The sequence below is a fragment of the Neomonachus schauinslandi genome, chromosome 5, assembly GCF_002201575.2.
Source record: "Neomonachus schauinslandi chromosome 5, ASM220157v2, whole genome shotgun sequence".
Lineage (NCBI taxonomy): Eukaryota > Metazoa > Chordata > Mammalia > Carnivora > Phocidae > Neomonachus > Neomonachus schauinslandi.
The window spans coordinates 79,324,408-79,335,156 of NC_058407.1; the positions used below are offsets into that span (position 1 = coordinate 79,324,408).

Sequence of the window (10,749 nt, forward strand, 5' to 3'; positions counted from 1 at the left end):
AAAAAATCGGTAATGGCATCAATGAGGAACCAAGAATTGCAAGGGTAGCAATACTACCAATGATGTGAGAACAAAAATTTTAAGTGATTGGGGGTATTTTCAGAGCTCTGAGCTGGGAGCAAAGTAAAGTGTAGAATTGAGAACTAACTAACTAAATGCAAATTTCATGAATAATTTTTTTTTGAATTTTAAACATGTACACTTATATGTACTAACTGAAAGACCAGTAGACGAACTTTGGAAGATTGGTTACCTCTTTGGAGTTTGGTTCTGACCTGGGCAACTACTCAATTTTGAATTATTTGGCTATTTAGTAAGAAAAAGTAATTTTGTGAATTTGAAAGGGAATCTAGAAGCATGTTTTTCTCACTTTTATAGTCATTCTTATGTAGCCACTAAGAGAATTAGATTCAACTAAGAAATGAAACAAAATAATTCTGTTTCTTTTTCTCACTTACGCACGCACACTCACACACACCCTGTTAAGAGAATACTTGCGATCTTTGAAGGAAAAAGCAGGTACATACAACAATGTACTATTTGTTTATTGAGATATAATTGGCATACAACATTATATTAGTTTCAGGTATAATGATTCAGTATTTGTATATATTGTGAAAGACCACCTCAATAAGTCTAGTTAACATATGTCACCATATTTTTTCTTGTGATCAGAACTTTTAATATTTACTCTCTTAGCAACCTGCAAGTATACAATACAGTATTACTCACTATAGTCACCATGCTGTAGATTACATCTCAATGACTTATTAATTTTAAAATTGGAAGTTTGTACCTTTTGACCCCTTCACCTGTTTTGCCCATCCCTAGCCCCCTGCCTCTGACAACCACCAGTCTGTTCTCTGTATCTCTGAGTTTGTTTGTTTGTTTGTTTTTTGATTCTACGTGTAAAAGATCATATGGTATTTGTCTTTCTCTGTCTGACTTAATTCCTTTAGCATAATGCCCTCTCAAGATTCATCCATGTTATCACAAAAGGCAAGATTCATTCTTTTTTATGGTTAACTAAAATTCCACTAACTAATACATAATATATATATGTGCCACATTTTCTTTAATCATTCATCTGTTGACAGACACTTAGGTTGTTTCCATATCTTGTCTATTGTAAATGTTGCAATGAACGTGGGAGTGCGTATATCTTTTTGAGTTACTCTTTTTTGTTTTCTTTGTATAAATACCCAGAAGTGGAATTGCTGGATCATATGATAGCTCTATCTTTACTTTTCTGAGGAACCTCCATACTGTTTTCCATTTGTAGTTGCACCAATTTACATTCCAACCAACAGTGCACAAGGATTCCTTTTGCTCCACATCCTTGCCAACTCTTTGTCTTGTCTTTTTGATAATAGACATTCTAATAGGTATGAGCTGATGTCTCATTGAACAATGCACTGTTTTCAAATATTGAACTAGGCTGAATTGCCTTGATAATCCTCTACTTTTCTTCATGCTGGTCTTATTGGTGAGTATTATTCATAAATGGCCCATGTTTGCTTCAGTAATAAAGAAGATAACAGCATTGTTAGATGAAGTTTGTCATTTTCTCAGCAAACCAAGGTGGTGTGAGTATCCGGAGGAAATCTCCCACAGACTCCTTTAAAAAAGATGTGTCAGTAGACCAGCCAGCTCTCCAAGGAGGCATGCCACATTAAATAGGAACAAGTAGCAGCGAAGGAAAGAAGGTTACATCTTTAAGAGTGGCAAATTGTCAGGTTGTTTCTTCTCATTTCTTATTCAGACTCACGTCCAGTGCTTCCTAAATACCACAGAAACACTAGCCCTGTCTTCTCTAAGCTCAGTGAATGTGGGGCATGGGGCTCAGTAGAATGGGCTCATTCTCCAGGTTCCCTCCATTTGCATGCATATTTTATTGGGTCTTCAAAGAAGCAGCTCATGAAGAGCCATACAAGAACGTGTGTGTGTGTGTGTGTGTGTGTGTGTGTGCGTGTGAGAGAGAGAGAGAGAGAGAGAGAGAGCAAGAGATGAGAGAGTGAGAACCAGTGATTATGTTTTGAGCTGTTTGTGCTCACTTAGGGTGAAAGAGGTAAGATGTTTCATATTTAATGTTTCCTCATGGTTAGGTACTGTTGGGTTATTCAAAAGAAATTTAATGCTCAGTCTCTGAATTTGAGGGAGTTGGGAGATAAGTTGGGGAGATTAGCATGTATGTATAAAATAAAGAACAACAATAAACCATTTGTAATCATTATTGGGTGGTAAGTATTATACGGGTCTGAGGAGGGGTTTTTTTGTGAAGTGAGTCAGGAAGCCTTCTTGAAGAATGAGGTTTATATTTTAGAATTGAATTTCAGTTAAGTTAGCATTTATTAAATATCTACTATGGCAGTCTCTGTTTTCAGTAATGGGACTAAAATTTGAATTCTGAGTGAAAAAACACTCAGGTGTGATTCTCTTTGTATAGTTTAGGTAGAGCCACTTAAATGTTTTTCTATAATTGTGTTCCACAAGACAACATTATGAGTGCCACATTATTGTCTTTTTTCTCTCTTTTTAAAGCAGACATTTCTTAATTTTTGCTTGGTTAAATTGTGATTTTCCTATAGACTTCTAGATGTTCTCGAAGTGAGGATTTTGTTCAGGAATTTCTTCCTTCTCGAGCCCGGGGAAGGCATTCAAGGGTGCTTCTTCAAACAGCATGAGTCAGCTATCTCAGTAGCAATTGTTCTAACAAGCAGACAGTTCCACTTTGCAGTTGGGGTTATCAAAAAATAATCCTGTACCATTTCCCTGGATTGTTAGCATATCCAGAACTTATGCCTCAAATTAACTTTTATGTCTGTGGTGCAGAGGGTTGCTTTCGTCTTCTGCCTGGATTCAGTCACACAGAGTGTGAACATCACAATGTGTAATCCTTAGAAGTGCAATCAAAACTGTGCATCAGTTGAACCAGCTCATATTTAGTGAAGTCACATCTGCTTTGTGTCTGTGTTTGTTCAAGGACGAAAGGAAAGAAGCGCCAGGGCTCCTTTATGTTCTCATGTTTTCATCTAGCAGGCAAGGAGCACGGGAGGTCTGTTGTTCATCATTCCTGGTTAAGATCAAAGCCTGCCTGTTCTGGCAAAGCCGTTGCTAATCTGCAGGCAGGATAGGCCTCGATGACCCTTGAGAACATTTATAATGCTGCTACCTGGGAAATATCTCTCACTTTCGCAAAACATTTTATCTGCAAAAAGTTGTACCTGCCATCATTTGCCTAATTTTAACAGAGAACTTCTTCTGACAATCTAGAAATGAATAACATTTGGCCTGCAAAATTACTTTTCTCCATACTCACATTTTCCCTTTAGAAGTTCATAGTAACCACTTTCTTAATAAGGCCAAGTAGGTGGTAAGACACTCAAGAAAGAGCACGTTTCCTCTTGCTTTATTGTTTTCTTTTACTTTTTAGGCATATCACGAACAAGATCCAGTAAATTGCTGGCTCCTATGTCTGTGTCCTGTGTCAAAATAATTCATACTTATGACAAAAGATATAGATTGTACCCAAGGTTGTGGGATTTTATTCGACATCCAAGAATTGATGTAACTGACATCATTCATTTCTTGTACTCAGTTATTCATGTGTGTGTTCATTCATTTAGGACCCATCCTCTGAGTGCCTACTAAGTGCCAGGCATCCATCAGGTGGTGCTGTGCTATGTAGAAAACTAAAGCAAGGTAACAGAGTGTGGCTGGAAAGGGGTTGCTGGTTCTGCAGTGCCCAGGCAGGCCTCACTGATATTTGAGAAGAGGCCTAAGTAGGAGGCAGGATCAACTCTGCAAAAATCTTGGGGACAAGACAAAGGGGGCATCCAGGTCAGAGGCCTCAAGGTAGGGGTGTCCTGAGTAAGTGCCAATAATAGCACGCAGGTGGGGTGGCTGGGGTGAGCTAGCGAGTGTAGCAGATGAACTCAGGAAGGTCGTTGGGGGTGGCGGGGGCAGAGGGCCATTGTCGTCGCATTTTGAGCAGAAGCTGACTGGACCTGGCTTGTGTGTTAATAGGATTGCCCACCCCCCCACCCCCCCCGCCCTGCCATGTGGAGAGTTAACAGGCAGAGGGGCAGGGGTGGAAGCAAGGAGACTGGTTAGGAGGATTTTGCCATAGCCAGGGGAGAAATTATGGCAATTTGAATTAGGTTGACGAGTCAGTGAGAAATCAGATTCTAGATATATTTGAAAGGTAGGTCTTACAGGGATTTGCTTGTTTTGGACTTGAGGTACAGGAAATGGGATGAGTACCAAGCTGGCCCTCAAGCTGATAATTGGGGCGCCTGGGTGGCTCAGATGGTTAAGTGTCTGCCTTCAGCTCAGGTCATGATCCCAGGGTCTTGAGATCAAGCCCCGCATCGGGTTCCCTGCTCAGTGGGGAGTCTGCTCCTCCCCCTCCCTCTGCTTCCTCTGCTTCTCCCCCCGGCTCATGCGCTCTCTCTCTCTCTCTCTGTATCTGTGTCTTGAATGAATGAATGAATAAATAAATAAATAATAAATAAATAAATAAATAAATCCTCAAGTTGATAATCAAGGTGACTGTTCACCATTGTGCCTGAGTGATTTATGTTGTTGCATGTGGGAGCAGTTCATCCTTTTCATTACTTTTTTAGGACTCTGTTCTATGAATATACCACAATTTGTCCATTCTCCGATTGATGGTCTTTTGAGTTGTTTCCAGTCTGGGGGGCTTTGATGAATAATACTGCTGTGAATATTCTTTTTTTTTTTTTTTTTAAAGATTTTATTTATTTATTTGAGACAGAGAGAATGAGAGAGAGAGAGCACTTGAGAGGGGGGAGGGTCAGAGGCAGAAGCAGGCTCCCTGCTGAGCAGGGAGCCCGATGCGGGACTCGATCCAGGGACTCCAGGATCACGACCTGAGCCGAAGGCAGTTGCTTAACCAACTAAGCCACCCAGGCGCCCTGCTGTGAATATTCTTTACGTGTCTTCCGGTGGGTCAAAGCAGTCCTTTCCCCTGGGTAGATACACAGAAGTGGAGTTGCTATGTTGTTCTTTCTCTGACTTTCCACATCATCCAGGCACTCCCTTAGATTCTTGTGGACCTGCCCTAGGAGTTCTTCCCTGCCTGGGCACACGTTTGGGACTGACTTTTCTTTTTTTTTCTGTTCCCTCTAAAGCATCTTGTAACAATCCTCTTTCTTTATGCGTTTTTGCTTCCGTTGATTAGCAAAGTAGAGTTTAGCTCGTGCCTGTCTACAACTCACTATGTTTGTACAGTTACCAGCATGGCAGCCTGACATGATTTACAATGGCACATTTTCTTACAGTTGCAGCTGCTACAGGTTTTTGAGGGGCCTAGATCCCTTCCTCTCAGAATGTGATAAAAGCTGTTGGCTCTCTGATAGAAAATGCACCTTTGGGGGTCACCTGGGTGTCTCAGTCCGTTACGCGTCTGACTCTTGATCTCAGCTCAGGTCTTGATCTCAGGGTGGTGAGTTCAAGCCCCGTGTTGGGTTCCAAGCTGGGTGTGGAGCCTACATTAAAAAAAAAAGAGAGAGAGAGAGAGAGAGAGAGAAAATGCACCTGTGAACACACACACTTTTTCTTACACTTTTGGGGGATCTGTGGACCTCCAGGAATCCCACTGAACTCTGGGTTCATGGTTCCTGGATTAAGAATCTTCTCTATTTTGTAATGCCTTAAAAATGGGTCAGTATTCTTTCGTCTACCCTGACTCTTTAAGATCTTCCACTCAGAGCTGACACTGTCAACAGATGTGGACATACAAAGGACCACATATGCATAAATAGAAGACTAACTAATACAGAGACTCTGACATAGCTGGCCGGAGAGGTAAGAATTACTAGCACTCAGAAAACTCATTGTGATTCTCATGGAATCCTCATTCTGTTCAGTTCTGCAACCATTTGAGAACTTTTCTAATTGTATCCTTCACTCTTGTTAAGCTGCATAACTAGAGATTAAAAGAAAGAAATTGCAGTTCACCTGGACCCTCCCAGGCCGAGAAGGCCTCGCCTTGGCCTCAGGGACAGCTGGCCTGCGATGGGGATGTGCCCGCCTCCTGTTCCCTCCCTCACTAGGAACCTGCCCCTCCTCAGCCTGGGCACGTTTCCTGTCTCCTATTTTCATAGTGGGTGAATAATTGGGTGCTGCTCCATCACAGAGGTCATGGAAAAGAATGGGAAAGTACTCAGTGAGGCACACAATTAAACAGTCCGTAATTAATGAGATCCTTTTCTTGAAAAATGAACGTGTTTTTGGTTTAAAAATTTATTGGTTTGAAATATTTACAAAGGTAAGAGGACAAAGTGAAGATCCTTTCTCCTTGTCTGCCATGCCCATTTCCACTCTGCAAGGAGAGCCGCTGTTCATAGTTTGTCTTCCCAGAGTTTTTATCAAGCATATGAAAGCATGGTATAGATTTGTTTGTTTTTCCTGGGCTGGGATCACGTTACATAGAATTGTGCTGCCCGTGTCTTCTACTTCGCGGGGTAGCACAGATACACTTTTGTGCATGTGCTGTGTTTGCGCCGACTTACCTTCCTCTTATCTTGTCCTTTTTTTTAAATGTGCCTATTCTCCTTTACTTGTTTTTAGAGTAATGAGCTGGGACCCTAACCTTCAAAGGAAACCAAAAAGTATTTTTTTTTACCTATGAACTCTTGGATTTTAACCTATTTGATGTGTGTTAGTCCAATATTCAGTCATTAATCTGGATGCTTGGATAGTCTCATCTTTGTTCACTGTGAGCCTTTTCAAGTGTTGTTGATGTGACTCAGTGGTCTGAGCTGAATTCCTCACTTTCACATATGGCAAGGTGTTCTAGCCTATTCTTTCCCCCAAATTAAAATTAAAGTTTGGAATAAGGCTCCATTTTATTTTGTGCTGTGTTTAGGAAAATCTGTCTCACAAGGTTTAACCAGATCTACCTGCTGCACCCCTGGGTATGCCTTATCAGTCAATCACCAAATATTTTTGAAAGCTGCCATGTGCAGGGAAGCCAGCTAAATCCTGTTATGTAGCAAACAAGTCACCCAGTCTTCTTGCTCCCATAACAAACAAACTACAACCTAAACAACAAAAATGAGTTCTTATTATGTCTTTAAAGTTTATTTTTTATCTTAAGAATATTTTTGGGAAACCACTGATCCATAGAAAGGTAAGCAATTAAAAGCCACATACAAATATAATAATTTTTTTTTCAGTTTTATTGTATAGTAATTTACATACAATAAAACCCACTCATTTTAAGTGCTTAGTTCAATGAGTTTTGTAAATGCATACAGTTGTGCAACCAACACTACAATCATTACAATCATACTTTCATGACCCCAAAAAGTGTCTTCTTCTCTTTGTAGTCATTCCTTGTCCCCACCCCATTTCCAGGCAACCACTGATCTTTGGATGCTATAGTTTTGCCATTTCTAGAATTTCCTATAAATGGCATCCCATAAAATGTAGTTTTTTTGTGTCTAACTTCTTACAATTAGTAAGATGTTTTTGAGACTCATCCACGCTGTTGCATATGTCAGTAGTTCAGTCTTTTTTTTTTTTTTTTTTGCTGAGTAGTATTCCACTGTTCAGACATACTATCACATTAAAAGTTGGGTTCCCCTCCCCGCTTTGGGCTGTTATGAATAATGCTGATATGAACATTGCATACAAAGCTTTGTGTGGACATTTTTTTTTTTAAAGATTTTATTTATTTATTTGAGAGAGAGAGAATGAGAGAGAGCACATGAGGGGGGGAGGTTCAGAGGGAGAAGCAGACTCCCTGCCGAGCAGGGAGCCCGATGCGGGACTCGATCCAGGGACTCCAGGATCATGACCTGAGCCAAAGGCAGTCGCTTAACCAACTGAGCCACCCAGGCACCCCGTGGACATATGTTTTAATTCTCCTGAGTAGATACTTTGGAATGGGATTGCTGGATCATATATATATATTTTAAAGATTTTATTTGTTTATTTAGAGAGTGTGCAAGCTGGGGGAGGGACAGAGGGAGAGGGAGAGGGAGAGAGAGAGAATCTCAAGCAGACTCTCTGAGGGAGCTCGGAGCTGATGAAGGTTCGATCTCACAACCCCAAGATCATGACCGGAGCCAAAACCAGGAGTCCAATGCTCAACCAGCTAAGCCATCTAGGTGCCCCGGGATTGCTGGATCATGTATTAAGTACATGTTTAACTTTTCAAGAAATCACCAGTATATTTTTCTAAGTCTTTGAACCATTTTGCATTCATACCATAGTTGAGGATATGATTATATGTATGTATCATATATGAAGGTTCCAATTGCCCTGCATCCTCGCCAACACATGGTATTATCATTCTTTTTAATTGTAGCCTTTTTAGCAGGTATGTAGAAGTAAGTAATCAGAGTTTTGATATGCATTTCCCTAATCAGCAAAGATGTTGAGCATCTTTTCATGTGCTTGTTGGTCTTCCATATATCTTTCCTTTGTGGTGTCTGTTCATATCTTATTGGGTTGTATGTGTTCTTTATTGAGTTGTAAGAGTACTTTCTATATTCCAAATCCAAGGCCCCTTTAGATATATGTATATGTTTTGCTTTTGCAACTTAATTTTAAGTTCAATTTTGATAAGAAAATGTCTAATTCATCTACATTTTTATTTGAGGTACAAAACATATAATCTTATCCAAACAAAATCATAATACATTTTAAGCACAATTTTTTTTTTAATTTTTATTAAAAAAATTTTTTTTTTTAAAGATTTTATTTATTTATTTGACAGAGAGAGAGACAGTGAGAGAGGGAACACAAGCAGGGGGAGTGGGAGAGGGAGAAGAAGGCTCCCCGCGTAGCAGGGAGCCCGATGAGGGGCTCGATCCCAGGACCCTGAGATCATGACCTGAGCCGAAGGCAGACGCTTAACGACTGAGCCACCCAGGCTCCCCTTAAGCACAATTTTATAATCATGTAAGGAAGAGAAAGAAAGAGAAGTCAAGAGAAAGTTCAGAGAAGAGATAAAGGAAATATTGGGGAAAGAGCAAAATAAGAGAGAGTAAAAGGAAGAACATGATTAGGAAAAAAGAAAGAACTAAGATAAAATGAAAAAGAGAGATGGAATGAGAGAGACTCTAAGAAACAGATGAAGAGAACAGCACACACATTTGAAGTTATGGGGGAAAAAGGAGAAATAGATATGAAAGGAGAAGACAAAAAAATGCAGGGAGAAGAAAATGCCACAACTGTTTCTTCTAGTTCCCTTGTCCTGTCTCCTGCATCTGCTACTCTGATACTTCATCTCTCTGTTTCTGACTTCTCACATCTAGCCTGCTTTCTGGAAGTCTCTTTTCCTCCCACTTCCCAATTCTTCAATATTTTACTATTCCGACTTCCAGACATGCAAAATAGCTGGGTTGTGTGTGTCCTTTCCATCTTCAGAGTATAAAAGCACAGACTCTGCGGGCACCTGGGTGGCTCAGTCCGTTAAGTGTCTGACTCTTGATTTCTGCTCAGGTCATGATCTCAGGGTCTTGGTATCGAGCCCCACATTGGGCTCTGCACTCAGCCCAGAGTCTGCTTGAGTTTCCCTCTCCCTTTCCTTCTGCCCTTCCCCCTGCTCTATCTCTCTCAAATAAGTAAATAAATAAAATCTTAAAAAGAAAAAAAAAAAAGCACTGACTCTGAACTTAGGTGTTTGGGTTTGAATCGTACCTCTGCTACTTGCTAACTCTGTGACCCTGGGCAGAACCTAACATTCAAGCTCCAGTTTCACCATCTGCAAAGTGGGAATGGTGGTGCTACCTGTCTCACATTTTTCTATGAAGATTAAACAATGCATGTGAAGCTCTTACCATAGTGCTTGGTATGTATGTAGTGCTTGGTTACTGAGTGGTAGCCGCTAGTGGTGTGTGTATGTGTTGAGGGAGGAGGTGTTTCTTGGTTATCATTCTCTTTAACTTTGGTTCTTTGTTCATCTTCTTTTAATCTGGGAGTATCTTACCAAACTAAAATATTTATGTGACAGAATATCACAAGCATCATGCTTCCGGAACTCCAAGATATAAACACAACTGTATTTGTTCATCTGGAATGTAAAGTTGAAGTAATAATAATGAATATTTATGTAGTGCTTTAACTTGGAGCATTTTAACGTAGTACTGACAGATGTTTAGTCGACTTACAGAGTCCAGGGCTGGAATTTCCTGGTGTCTGTAATAGGGAGATGCCAAACCAAACCATGGTGTGACAAATACAGCTGAGGAAGGTGAGAGGTCTGAGCTTTTTATCAGTAAATACTGGACATGAACTCTATCCTTTCATGCCAGTCACCTCAGCCACAATTGGCATTGTTAAACGGAAGGTCGTATTTGGAAGGGGCTCCTTCCCAAGGCAAGATCCCCTCTGTAGCATTTCTCATCCACCTCTGCCTGAACATTATTGTAAAAGCTTACTTGCTGATTAATTTGTATTTTTTGGATTTTTCCAATTGCTAGCAAGATTTTCTTTATACTTATAAATACACTGACACCGTTAGAAATTTTGCTTTGAGGGCGCCTGGGTGGCTCAGTTGGTTAAGCGACTGCCTTCAGCTCAGGTCATGATCCCGGGGTCCTGGGATCGAGTCCCGCATCGGGCTCCCTGCTCTGCGGGGAGCCTGCTTCTCCCTCTCCCACTCCCCCTGCTTGTGCTCCCTCTCTCGCTGTGTCTCTCTCTGTCAAATAAATAAATAAAATCTTTAAAAAAAAAAAAAAAGAAATTCAACATTTAGAACTTTCTATCTCAGAA

The 10,749-nt window shown here is 40.5% G+C and overlaps 1 protein-coding gene across 1 annotated transcript in view; it reads left to right on the forward strand.

Moving 5' to 3' along the window:
* ITPR2 (inositol 1,4,5-trisphosphate receptor type 2) overlaps positions 1-10,749 on the forward strand; it is a 482,328-nt gene that overhangs the window by 68,604 nt on the left and 402,975 nt on the right. The window lies entirely within an intron of this gene.